This window comes from Aedes aegypti, chromosome 1, assembly GCF_002204515.2.
Source record: "Aedes aegypti strain LVP_AGWG chromosome 1, AaegL5.0 Primary Assembly, whole genome shotgun sequence".
Taxonomy (NCBI): Eukaryota; Metazoa; Arthropoda; class Insecta; order Diptera; family Culicidae; genus Aedes; species Aedes aegypti.
Genome location: NC_035107.1, coordinates 45,407,797 through 45,420,366, shown reverse-complemented (window position 1 = coordinate 45,420,366; position 12,570 = coordinate 45,407,797). Strand labels below are relative to the sequence as shown.

General features: G+C 36.0%; 1 protein-coding gene across 1 annotated transcript in view; it reads left to right on the top strand.

The window, feature by feature from the left end:
• Positions 1–1,304: 1,304 nt before the first annotated feature.
• Positions 1,305–12,570, top strand: part of LOC5566240 — a 323,292-nt gene continuing 312,026 nt past the window's right edge. Inside the window, exon 1 of the mRNA XM_021840417.1 lies at positions 1,305–1,545. The gene's annotated coding sequence lies outside the window, so the exon portion shown is untranslated. The remainder of the gene's footprint in view (positions 1,546–12,570) is intronic.

Below are 12,570 nucleotides of genomic sequence, written 5' to 3'. Positions count from 1 at the left end.
TTCTGTGCACACAGCAGCCAGTATTTATAGCCCAGAAATCCAGTAGGTACGAACAAGTAAAAAGTACCAGAGTCATAGGGTAGTGTTATGACTATCACTTGATATAGGTAGACATTACAGAGCACACAAATTTTTGGTTTTGAGAAATTTTGAAAAATAAGTAGCATCCTACGCCACATTGATGCTGAGACACTCAAACCTTTAAATATAATTCTACCTAAAGAAAATTGTATTGCCTATCCTCGATCAAACCGCTAGTTTCACGATTCCTCAAAACTAACATAGATGTTCAAGCAGAAAACAAGATTTTGTAAACCAAAACAAATGAATTCGGCTTCGCTACGCCTGACGGCGCTTGAGCTTACCAAATTATCAAAATAATTTAAAAAAGAGTTCTGGCACTCAACGCAAAACCATTCGATAATAATTTCAGAGAGAACGTGCAACACCAACGCCATTGCTATGGGTCTTCAATAAGTATGCATGCAATCATCTTCAAAAGCATAGCAGCATCGGTTTCTCACCTAAAGCCCGGATACAATGGAAAAGATCGAAAGATCCTTCCCTGCTCAGAAAAAGGATTGCTCTTCTGCGAAGAGTGTCTGCGCGAGCAGAAAATCTCTCTCTCGTCGTCACCGGATTATGTCTTCAAAAAGCTCAATCCTAGTAGTCGGCGCGGGCGATGACGCGTCTTCGCGCAACATATTCAGCCAGCCAAAGCATGCTGCCATCGCGCCAATCGAATACCTAGTGCAGCGTATGGAATCGAACTCCGTTGAGCGAGTTGACGCGCGCACCTTCCCGTCCCAATACTACCGAATGTCTTCAGTCCTACCGAAAGAGATTAGCGAAAATATCCAACGGCCGCGTCGCGTCGACTTCGACACATTCCGAGCAGAAGGCCATGGCAAACGAATATCATCATGAAATTAATATAGGAATCACAAATCAATACCTCAAATTAGTATGAATAACACCTGGAAAACAACACTCTGAAGTATTTTAATACTTAGAGCATAACAAAAAGTTGTGGAACGTTTATGGAAGTGGTTACAAACCATGCTTTGCAAATTTCCAAGGCATCTTCTAACGTCGTCCATATAATATTAATTCAGAAATAAGTCGGGGTAAAATAGCTCATTCTGGTATGCGATTGTTGTAAGTTTGCTATGTTCTTCCAATCGGGATGGACCGAGTGGCAGAAGCATTGTGTCTCGTTTCTTTTTTTTCGAAATAAGCATAGTACGGAAGGCAGCCAGCCAATATTATACTATACGATACTACAACAACACCCAATAAAGACGGCCGATGGAGTCGCCCAAGGAATCAGTAAAATTTTGCTGCCCGCCGAGGAAGCACACGATATTCCGGATCATTCGCTTCGCACGCGCGCGCGCATTTCGCTTAGCCTACTACGGTTCGTTAGTTGTTCGCCAGTTCGGTCGATTGCTGTGAGTGCTGTGTACTTTCTGGTTTTAGTGAGTGTAGAAATTCCGGAAGTGCAAATCGGAACTGCTTGCCAATCAGTGCGTGGGTGAATTTAAGGTGATTAGATTTGTTAGAAGCTTGATTAGATTTTTAGGAAATTTTTAAGGGAAATCGTTAATAATGAAGGAAGCTAGTTGGAATTGAAACATAAAAGTAGTTCAAAGAAGGCGAACCAATCGCAAGAATAGTTGTATGATTTATGGAACCATTGATTGCGAAAGCCAGTCCAAATGGAGATCCTTGCGGTATTTCGGATTCAGAATTCTCGAATCGTTGGTGTGCAAAATTGTCGTTATTGTTATGACGGCGATAAAAATCGAATTTATAGTGGATATTGTGTTACCGGTGCGGTGACCAAATGCCGGGGGACTGTACGCAGCTTTTTTAACTCGGTGATTAATGCAAATTAGATGAGTTCTGGATCTGGAAGTTGATCGACGTTTGGCAACAAATATGATGACGCTTGCTCGAGTGAAAATTATGGCGATACTCAGAACGCTGTATAATGGAGAGATGCAATATTCGGTTATGAATATATTGCAATGGTTCATCATTTTGTGAGGATTAAAAAAGTTTGGTGTCTGACGGTTCGTTGTTGGCCAAAAAGGTCGGCTTTGTTCTCCCGGGTGGAATATCAAGTTTGTTTGAAAAAGTCGAAAATCCGTGAGTTATTGTAATGGTTTGTTGACATTTGGCGGACTGGATGACGGAATGTGAGGGTGGTAATAAACCATATAGATTATACTTAATGATTCTCTTGTTTTATCCGTTGACTGGTACTCTAAAAAAGTTCAATGTGTCTAATATAGAATACCAGAATTTTTTAAAAATTGCTTCAATATGTTAATTGATTTTACTTTTGAAAAACCTCCAGGAACCTTTCATGTGAATGCTCAATAGTTTTCCAAGAACTTCTTCCAGATTTGCATCAAAGTAGGTTGTTTATCGATTTTCTTTAAAAAGTAATCTGATGTTAGATAGATCGGACGTTCCTTAAAATATTGATTCAGGAATTTCGTTTAGAAATTTCCCCAGAAATATCTACAGGAATTTGTCAAGATCCTTCAGACATATTTTCCAGAGTCTCTGAAGAAGTATAGTTTATTCGTGATTCTCATCGACTGCTCCAGAAACTACTACAGGGAAAGCAGGGTAAAAGCTTTCTGGAGTAATACTTCTGGCAACTTAAGAGTTTTTGAGGATGAACTTGATGAGTTATCAGAGTACCGGAAGAATGAGATTTGTGAATAATAATGACAATGGATTTTTTTTCAATTGTTTTAAAATTTTCATTCAAAAGTTATGTCAAGAAATTCTTTATCATTTCTCCAGGTTCACTAACAAAATACCCTTAAATGATTCGGTATAAACCCTGCAAAATTTAATAATAAATAGTTGGAATAGCTTCTGGAAAAATGAAATTGCACGAACATTATTTCGAAAATGAGGTATTAGTTACGTAATTAAAAGAGACAAAAAATGCCATGAACACTTATTAAGTGAAACAAACTGATTTTTTTATGAATTGCAAAACAATTTTTTTATGAATAAGCAAAACTGATCAATATGGCTCCGATTTTCATTTGAATGGGTATTTTAATATTTTGCATAAAACGCAAAATGTGAAAGACATCCATCCTCGAATTTTTTCCCAGTGAACAAGTCTGAAATGTGAACAAACTTATTTATCGATCCTAAGTGTTTCGCAGACGAGATTCTATACGTTTCGCTTTAAAATAAATCGATTTTTTAGTTTTAGAACGTTTAATTTCCGGATTTCCAACTTTCGCAATCTAATCACTACTTTCACCGCTCTGTTATATGGAGTGACAAAGTAACCTAACCATAACACTGCATACTTAAGTCGATTTCCCACTGGTACAAAAGCGTCGTAAGTAATTGAATAAAACGATGGATCGTTTTGTCATCAAATTTTTGTGGAGAATAATGGAAAAGCTCTAGTTTTTGAGCGCGAGCTTATTGTCTGTAAAATTTAAGCGAAGTACACGGCGAAAAAATGTTAAAAAGAGAATTCATTTCAAAACAGTTTTAGAAGACATGTTGTGATTCTTCTTAATTAATTATATCAAAATCATATTAAAGTTCCTTACGTCGATTTGAAAAAGTTTTTTTTTAAATCAATTTAGAATTTTGTGCGATTATTAATTGCAAGCTGTATACAATTATCTCCCTAAATTATCTCCAGGCCTCACTCCTTGTAATACTTAGGAAATAGAGTATCTTCGTGCTTGACACGCGTTATACGAATATAAAAATGTTCAATTGGCAAAAACTAGCTCTCAGTTAGTAAAGCAAAGTATGCCCTTCAACAGAAAAGTAATCGCCTATCTCGATGCGTGGGAAATTTCTTGCAAGAAGTGCTCAAGAAAAGCATTTTTCTTTGATCGCAGTACACAGTTGAAAAGAAATGTCATTTCAAATGGAGCTCACTGTAGGAAATTTCTTGACCATTTCTTGAGCAGAAATTTTTACTTTTCTTGAGCGGAACAGCATACCTAGCTTAAATCTGGAAGTGCTCAGAATACAGACAATCCATCATTTCCAGTCTCTTTTGAAGTTTACCATTGTAATCCTAACAATAAATATTTTGTAACAATTACATCAATATTCAAATTAACCCTCGAATACCCAAATTTTTATTTTCGTTCTAAGCATCATTTTTCGCTATCTAAAATTGATGTTTTGGACAATGATTCATTTGTATTCACAAATTTATGCATTTTGGTTTTTTATTTTTATTTTTGAGCATCCCTAACCTTTTTCATTTTCTTTCTTGAAGCCTCTTATTGGTACTGATGTTTGACAATAATAAAAAATTTAGTTAAGAAATATATAAAATTTCTTATTTTTTCCTGGAACTTATTTTATTTTCCGTGTAACTAACGGAAAACTTGATTTGAGATTATTTAAATTCCACCAGGCTCTTCATCTGTGATAGATTGATTGTACAAAAATATAAAATGTACAATTTTTTGTATTACACGTTAAACTAGAGACAGGCATTTGTATTTATAAAATAATACAATTTTTCAAACATGTTTCATAAATACAAAAATATTTCAGAAGCCATATAAAATTTTCCTATTATGTGTGTTATGGCTCAAGGTTTAAGCTAAAAATAAAATTATTTTGATTTGCGCGCTTAGCAAAAATACACAAAATTCCAAATGGTACCCCGTCTAAAGGCAGAGGTGGGTATTAGAGAGTTAAATAGATTGTTTCTCACATTTATAGAGTCCGCGGCTACTAAGCAAAGCCATGCTGAAGGTGTCTGGGTTCGATTCCCAGGCCGTCCAGGATCTTTTCGTAATGGAAATTTCCTTGACTTCCCTGGGCATAGAGTATAATCGTACCTGCCACACGATATACGAATGCGAAGATGGCAACTTTGGCAAAGAAAGCTCTCAGTTAATAACTGTGGAAGTGCTCATAAGAACACTAAGCTGAGAAGTAGGCTCTGTCCAAGTGAGGACGTTAATGCCAAGAAGAAGAAGATATGCATCTCACGAGATTTTATAAAACAAAACTGATGATCTTCACCCTATTTTACGGTACAGTAAAACGGGGTATCTTTGATAATGCGGGCAGTTTTGATAGTGTAGGACCCATTATATACTAAACGAAATAACTTAATTCCTGTTAAACAGTTAAGCAAAATGAATGCAAAAGCTAAGAATATTAGTTTGACACTTCATGTGAGAGCTGTCTTCATTTGAATCGAGAACATTTCATACTTTATAAAAGACTTTATATATAAGAAAATGATGCGATTATAGCATTTTCGAAACGCTTATAAACAATCTGCCCACGTCACGTTCGTCACTTATCTTTCACAGCCTTGTTATATTAGAACTTGAGTATGGTCCCATATCTCTTAGCGAAAATTTTTACAACTTTGGGCCATATTTGTAATCTAAGTCAGAAATTTCCGTATAACGTTAAAAGCCTAGAGGTATGCAATGCCTTATAAATGTTACGTGATTCATTCAATTTTGTTCGGAATATTCTTATTTTAATTTCAAAATCGATTGATTTATGTTGGATTCAATGAGAAAACATAAGAATCAATCAATAAACAATCAAAAATAAAATTTTATACAATTTTTTTACTCTAATAATAATGTTTTACATGATTGTTTCAACTTAAAACACTTTTGTAAGTGTTTTTTTTTGATAAATTCTGTACCTAAATGCATAAAACGTATTCTACGCTCTCTATTACCATTCTCCAGTTTAGTGCCAACTGCAATGATATCAAAAAATAGCTTGGTTGTGTTTACATATCCATTATCAAAGCAACCCAGAAAACAAAAAACCGACAGAATACCATTCATTTAAGGCTAAGTAGCCCGTCCTTTGTGTTGGCAGCAATGATGACTTTTCAGCCTGCAATTTCCAAGTGATAAAACTCAGTCTTGATAGTTTATATTGACTTGAAAAAGTATCACTGTACGCGCTAACATGCATAAAGTACACGCTTCAAAAACGTTACACTAGATAGCTTAAATACCATACTAAAACCATATTCGGTCTAGTCACTCATTGCGATGCATTTTTATATATTAAGCTTGGCTAGTATAAACGGGTTTTATATCGATGAATGATTTTTTGGGAGTTATACATTTAAATGCATAATAATCTTAAACGTGAGGGAGGAAAACAGCATGTAAAGTGTTTATTTTCATTTAAATTGTATCTTAAATCTAATTCCTTATAAGTGTATTTAGCTTTCCTGTTTATAGTTTATTCTTCCTCCGATCCGTTTCCGCATCGATTAAAATCCGTTATCCACATCCTTGCCGCAGTTACTTCTGATTTGCTCACGATGTTCGGAATGGAGCTCCTTTAGCAAAATGAACTGACATTGTAAGATATGATTACTAAACACCGATATGAATACGACAAACAAACTTAACTTATAGCTATTCACCAATTCATTTTGTTATTTTTTCTTGCCACAGCTTCCCTGGGATGAAAATTCCTTTAATGTAGTTATTTCAGATGAGTACTGGATACAATAGACTCGCAAACAGAATGATATAATGGCGGGTGATCTACTATGAATTATGATGTTTAGAGCAATAATTTCACGTTCCGTTCCAGTTCTTCGTTTGTCAGTTTTCACTCGCGACACTATTAAACGATCACATAATATCGAATTCAAGCGACATTGATGAATTATTGAAGAACGTGATCGGATTTCGATGAGATTAGAAGCCGAATGAAACCAGATACCAGATGTAAGTCCGAACAGTAACATGAATCTCTAGATAAGCACGGCAAAAAATTAATCAATAATAAGCATCATGAAGTAATGTAATATAGCAAAGATTGATTTTTAAGATTACCAATGATTAAAAAGGAATAATGTATGAAAAATAATATATCTCATACTAATTAGTATTTTCCATTTTTTCCGTGATGCTGATACTTGTTCAGCTGTGTCAGTACAAAACCAACTGATTTTCTTTGATTCGAAATCGTGAGATGAATTAGCAACAATCATCAACGACGCTAACAAACTTCAATGACGGCCTACTTCGCCTTACAATATTTTTTATGCAATTTTTCAACTTGCAATAAGGCTATCCATGAGGACGTTCCACGATAGAACTGACAGCTAAAAGTGTGCATGCAACTGAAACGGAAGGGTAAACAAAACATGCAAGTTTTTTCGGAGCTTTACATTTTCCTTTGTAATCGAACGGGCACTCCGATCACGAAACGTCAAAAGCTCATGGTAAACAAAAACCATCTGATCGCAGCTGTCTCATGGATTGCCTTATCGATAGCCAGTACTTGTTTTAAAAATATAAATTATAAATATTTGAAAGAAAATGCAAAAATATTCACATTGTCTTCCAAAAAAAATATTAAAGTTACCCCGTTTTACTACTAGTCCATGGACACCTGAACTTCATAGCAATTGGGTCCTAAAATTTTTAATTAAATCTTGTTTTTATTTAATAACACGAAAAAGCATGTTATTGTAACTACTATAGCAATTTTTCCCTCTCAAATAATGGCTATAACATGTTTAAACTTTAATTTAAAAATTTGGTCCATAAATGAACCTTGACACTTTTGATCATGTTTGACGTTCGCTTAGTCGACAAAAACACCACAGGGGTTTTAGTTCGACCACTGGGGTTGTTCCTATCTGACATTTCGTAAGGGACACGGAAAACAAAATACACCCAAAATTTGAGTTTGAGCCAAAGAATGTGACAAAATCTAAAAAAATGTTTTTTGGGCTCAAACCAACGGAAAACATTAGAAAATTGAGTAAACAAGTGTTTTTGGCCTAAACTTAAGCGTTTGGCACTAAAATTGGGACAGGGCTTTAGGACCCTATTCGGATGGCGTATTCCGCTGACAGTTACCTATCCTGTTTTGAGATGTAATGGGCATCGGCAGATATGAAGAAAGAAAAACGAGGGCACCAAAAAAGGTCTCACAATGTACAGCGCGCCCGTGTGCTTGCAAGCAATGAGCTTCTGCACCTAAGGCTACAGCACGTGCACAGTAACTCTAATTATAACGCAAGTAATAGTGACACTTCGCTTATTCTGGATCAGCTGTCAAAATTACTTTGCTGCCCATAACTGCATATTTGTAACATTCGACAAAAGTAGGCATTGAGTAAATTGAATACCAAGTGTGCATTTTATGGCAGTATGGGAGGAGACTGAAATATCAAAAAAATACCAGGAACTCAAAAGTGCTTATTTGAGGCTGATATTTTGTACAACTCATATCGCATACTAGGTGAATAGTCAGATAATAATTCTGATAGAAATTTCATTGCTATGATATTATGAGGCTTATTTATAATCTCAATGTGACTGTTATGCGGTTGTAATTACCAATGAGACAAAACAACTTGGTATTTTTTTCGAATTTTCTAGAACAATCTTACAGATTTTAGTAAGTTTATCGATAGTATTTATCATTTGACGGCTCTCCATGGTATTAACTCCAAATTGTCAAAAATGTCGAATGTGACCGTTATGTAATTATGGGCAGTTTGGTAATTAGCAACAAATTGTACTTGACCGCTCTACTTAGGATGAAGATACCAGGCTTGAAACGTAAAGCACTCAAGTAAAATATATCTTGTTTTACCAAAGTAATTTTGACAGCTGATCCAGTATGAGCGTAGTGTCAAAGTGACAGCTCCATTTGATTTGTGCGGCAGGCGTTACCGACGTTATGAAATCAGCTCTACTTCTCATCAGCGTACAGCTCAAGTATTTTTGATAGCGGAATCATTCCTTGACTGTTTCTTGTCCTATTCTTTTGCACAGTACTTATTATCAGCGTACCAGCCTACTTTGAATGACGGAATCTGTTGTTTTATACAGCGCATTACTTCCGACAGTATGTTTAACGCACAGAAAAAGCAGCGCTAGTAAAAAAGCGGAGAGCGCTATTCGGTTTACCAGAAGCACGAAAAGCTTCATGGTTAAGGCTGATTCGCTGCTTATGGCTGGTACGCTGATCATAAGTACTGTGCAAAAGGATAGGACAAGAAACGGCCAAGGAATGATTGCGTAGCCAAAATTACTTGAGCGGTACTCTGCTGAGAAGTAGAGCTGAATTCATAACGTCGGTAACGCTTGCCGTACGAATCAAATGGAGCTGTCACTTTTCCGTACGGAAAAATGTGCCGCTCAATTATCCCGAAGTAAAAGTGACACTTCGCTCATACTGAATCAGCTGTCAAAATTACTTTGGTAAAAAAGAGAAATTTTACTTGAGCGCTCTACGTTTCAGGTGCATACCACGCATTAAAAGTTTTTTCTTAGCCTATTTTGATGCATGGAAAATTCCTGCAAGGAATCGTTCAAGAAAACGCTTTTTTTCTGATTGCAGTTTCAGCAGCAAATCAGGCTTTAGTTGCCTTTGAATCACATTTCTTTGATCGCAGTACGCAGTTGAGATGAAATGACATTTGAAATTGTCCCATTCAGTCAAGGATATTTTTACCTTTCTTGAGCGAAACAGCATACTTAGCTTTAATAAGAAATAACTACAAAATTTGTCAAAGACCTTTCGAAAACCTTAAAAGGTCTAATTAACACATTAACTATCCAGCTTTTTACGAGTGCTAATGGCTGCCGCAAACAGACTCGCTTTCTGGTAGGGATAGAACAGTTTGACGTTTAGCTTGGGTTCGTTCAATAGAAAACGACCCTAGCCAAACGTCAAATCGACATGTCCCTACCAGAAAACGAGCCTGTTTGCGGCAGCCATTAGCGCTTTTAAATACCTGGATTGAAGGCCCAAACGCAATGATAGCGGAAAGACAATGGAAAGCGGAACCGGTTTGCCAGCATGAATTACACCATCTTGACTGAGCTGTCAACGAATAAAAGTAGTTTTTTTTAAGACATGTTAATGCTCCTAGTGCACGGTTATGTCCTTTGAAGGAAGCACTACACACGACAACCGGCTATCATGCAACGGCCAGTGGCACAGTCGAAACACGTTCCTGACAAAAAGATTTCCGGACTGAAGCGGGAATCGAACCCACACTCCTTGGATCGATGCGGCTAAATGCTTGGTAAAACTAACCACACGGTCACGACGCCCACAGTCTGGCGAACCGGTTCTGCTTTACGTTGTCGTTCTGCTATCATTGGGTTTGGGCCTTTAATTATATTAACGGGTATTTAGTAAACATTGTTTACTGCAGAAGTAGAGTGAATTTTGTGAATTTAAATTACGCTAGGGTATTTGATTGCACAATAGATCGAATCGACAAATTAGCCGGAAAAAAGTGTTTTCTCTGTTCTTGTCGATTTTAGACGTTCGATGTCTTCAGAGAAGTTATTCGTAATTGAGTTTTGCATCTTTTAAGAAAAAAGTTGAATAGGGTGGTTCTTATTTAGGTTAACATTTTGACACAATTTTTTTTTGTTTGCTGAAATTCTAGTAATCTAGTTAAATTCTACAACATTGCTGAAGACAGCACGCTGTTAACTTGAAAACTTTGTGAGTTACAAGCGAATTTCTAGCTTTGAAGTGTATTTTTGAAGTGCATTTTCTCAATTTACAAAAATTACGTTCTCACAGTTTTTAGAGCAAAAATTGCTTATTGTATGGCCTTTCGAATGCCATTAAAAGAAAATTTTTATCGAACCAACTCCATGCGTTATGGGCATCTAAAGATTTCATAGTTTTTCACTTAAATTTGCTTATAACTTCAAAATCACAAAAATTACAAACTTGCGATGTTCAGCAAAAAAGTGTATCTTTACTTCCTCTGCAATTCACGTAAAACTGAAAATAAAAAAGTTAGATCAAAATAACTGATATTTTGGGTTCATCCTAAGTTTAAAACTTTCAAAATCAATTTACTTAGCTCAAATGAAGAGTTAGATCAAAAGTGTCTTCGACAAAGTTGTTCAAAATAACATTTTCTAAAAGTTTGCAGAAGAGCGCAGCCACAAATTTCATCAAACAAAAAAGTTTGAGTCAAAATTTTAACTTAAATTCGGGCCACCCTATTCAACTTTTTTTTTAAAAGATGCAAAACTCAATTACGAATAACTTCTCTGAAGACATCGAACGTCTAAAATCGACGAGAACATAGAAAATACTTTTTTTCCGGCCAAATTGTCGATTCGGTCCAATGTGGATTGTGGAGGCCATCACTTAAGGCCCAAGTAAAAATGATGTAAAAGTCAAAACTGAAAAAGCAGTTTTCTCTTTTTAAATAGACAAATCGAAGAAAATAAAAACACACAGCTCTTTTATTTGCCAAATAAAAAGGCTGTGTGTTCTTATGTTTATCAATTTATTGTTTTAAAAGGAGAAAACTGCTTTTTCAGTTCTGACTTTGGAGCCATTTTTTCTTGTACCTTAAGAGTAGTTTGGGTGGCCTAGATTATCATAAAAGCTTTCTAGTTATTTTTTAGTGTCTGTGAATAGCTTTAAGCTTATTTCACAAACTTTCCCCGCAATAAATTTGCTGTTGACTGTTCGGGATTTGAGGTACAAATTTATAAGTATATCGGAGGTCTTAGGTTAACTCTGGAGTAAAATCTTGAACAGAATATTATGAATTATGTTCAGTTCAGTAGTTTCGACAAATAACGAAAAAAAAAAACGTTTTCATGGATGAGAAGTAAAAAGGGGCAGGGCGCAGTGTAAACCACGTGTTTGACATTACTTCTTCTTCTTTCTGGCGTTACGTCCCAACTGGGACAAAGCCTGCTTCTCAGCTTAGTGTTCTTATGAGCACTTCCACAGTTATTAACTGAGAGCTTTCTTTGCCAATTGACCATTCTTGCATTTGTATATCGTGTGGAAGGTACGATGATACTCTATGCCCTGGGAGTCGAAAAGATCCTCGACTGGTGGGATTCGAACCCACGACCCTCAGCTTAGTTTTGCTGAATAGCTGCGCGTTTACCGCTACGGCTATCTGGGCCCGTTTGACATTACGTTGAGGTTGAATAAAAATTGCAACTAAAGTATTAGAAAGTCATCAAAATATAGCAGTTTTAGCAAAGAATGATCGGTTTATGGCTTAATAACTGTAGAAGTTCATTGAACCTTAAGCTCATAGAACACAAAAGAAGCCTCTGTTTTTTTATGGCCTAGAAAAAAAGGAATATGTTTGCCAAGTCCTCGCATGAGCTTCATTTATAATGAGCCTCTGTAGGTGCCATATTTTGTTTTTTGTTCTTTTGACTTTTACTGTGCGCCGTGTGTTGGTGCTGTCTCGCTCTCTCTTACGGGCAACTTGAAAACAAGGCGCACAGTAAAAGTCAAACGTTTTATAGCGTGCATAGGCTCATGGTAAGAAAAAACAAAAAAATCGGCATTTGATAAAACAAAATTTTTTTAGCGATGGAAAAGTTGCAGGTTTTGATAGCTTGATGGAAAGAGCACATTTTTCTAAATATAAAACAATTTTATTGCGCCACAATATCTCATTTTTGACATTATAAATGATTTATGAATATTTCAATCTGCGGCTCATTTCTAGGTGCGAAGTGAATGGATCATTAAAATAACCAAAACGGCCGCTATGAATAGCATAGATAGCGC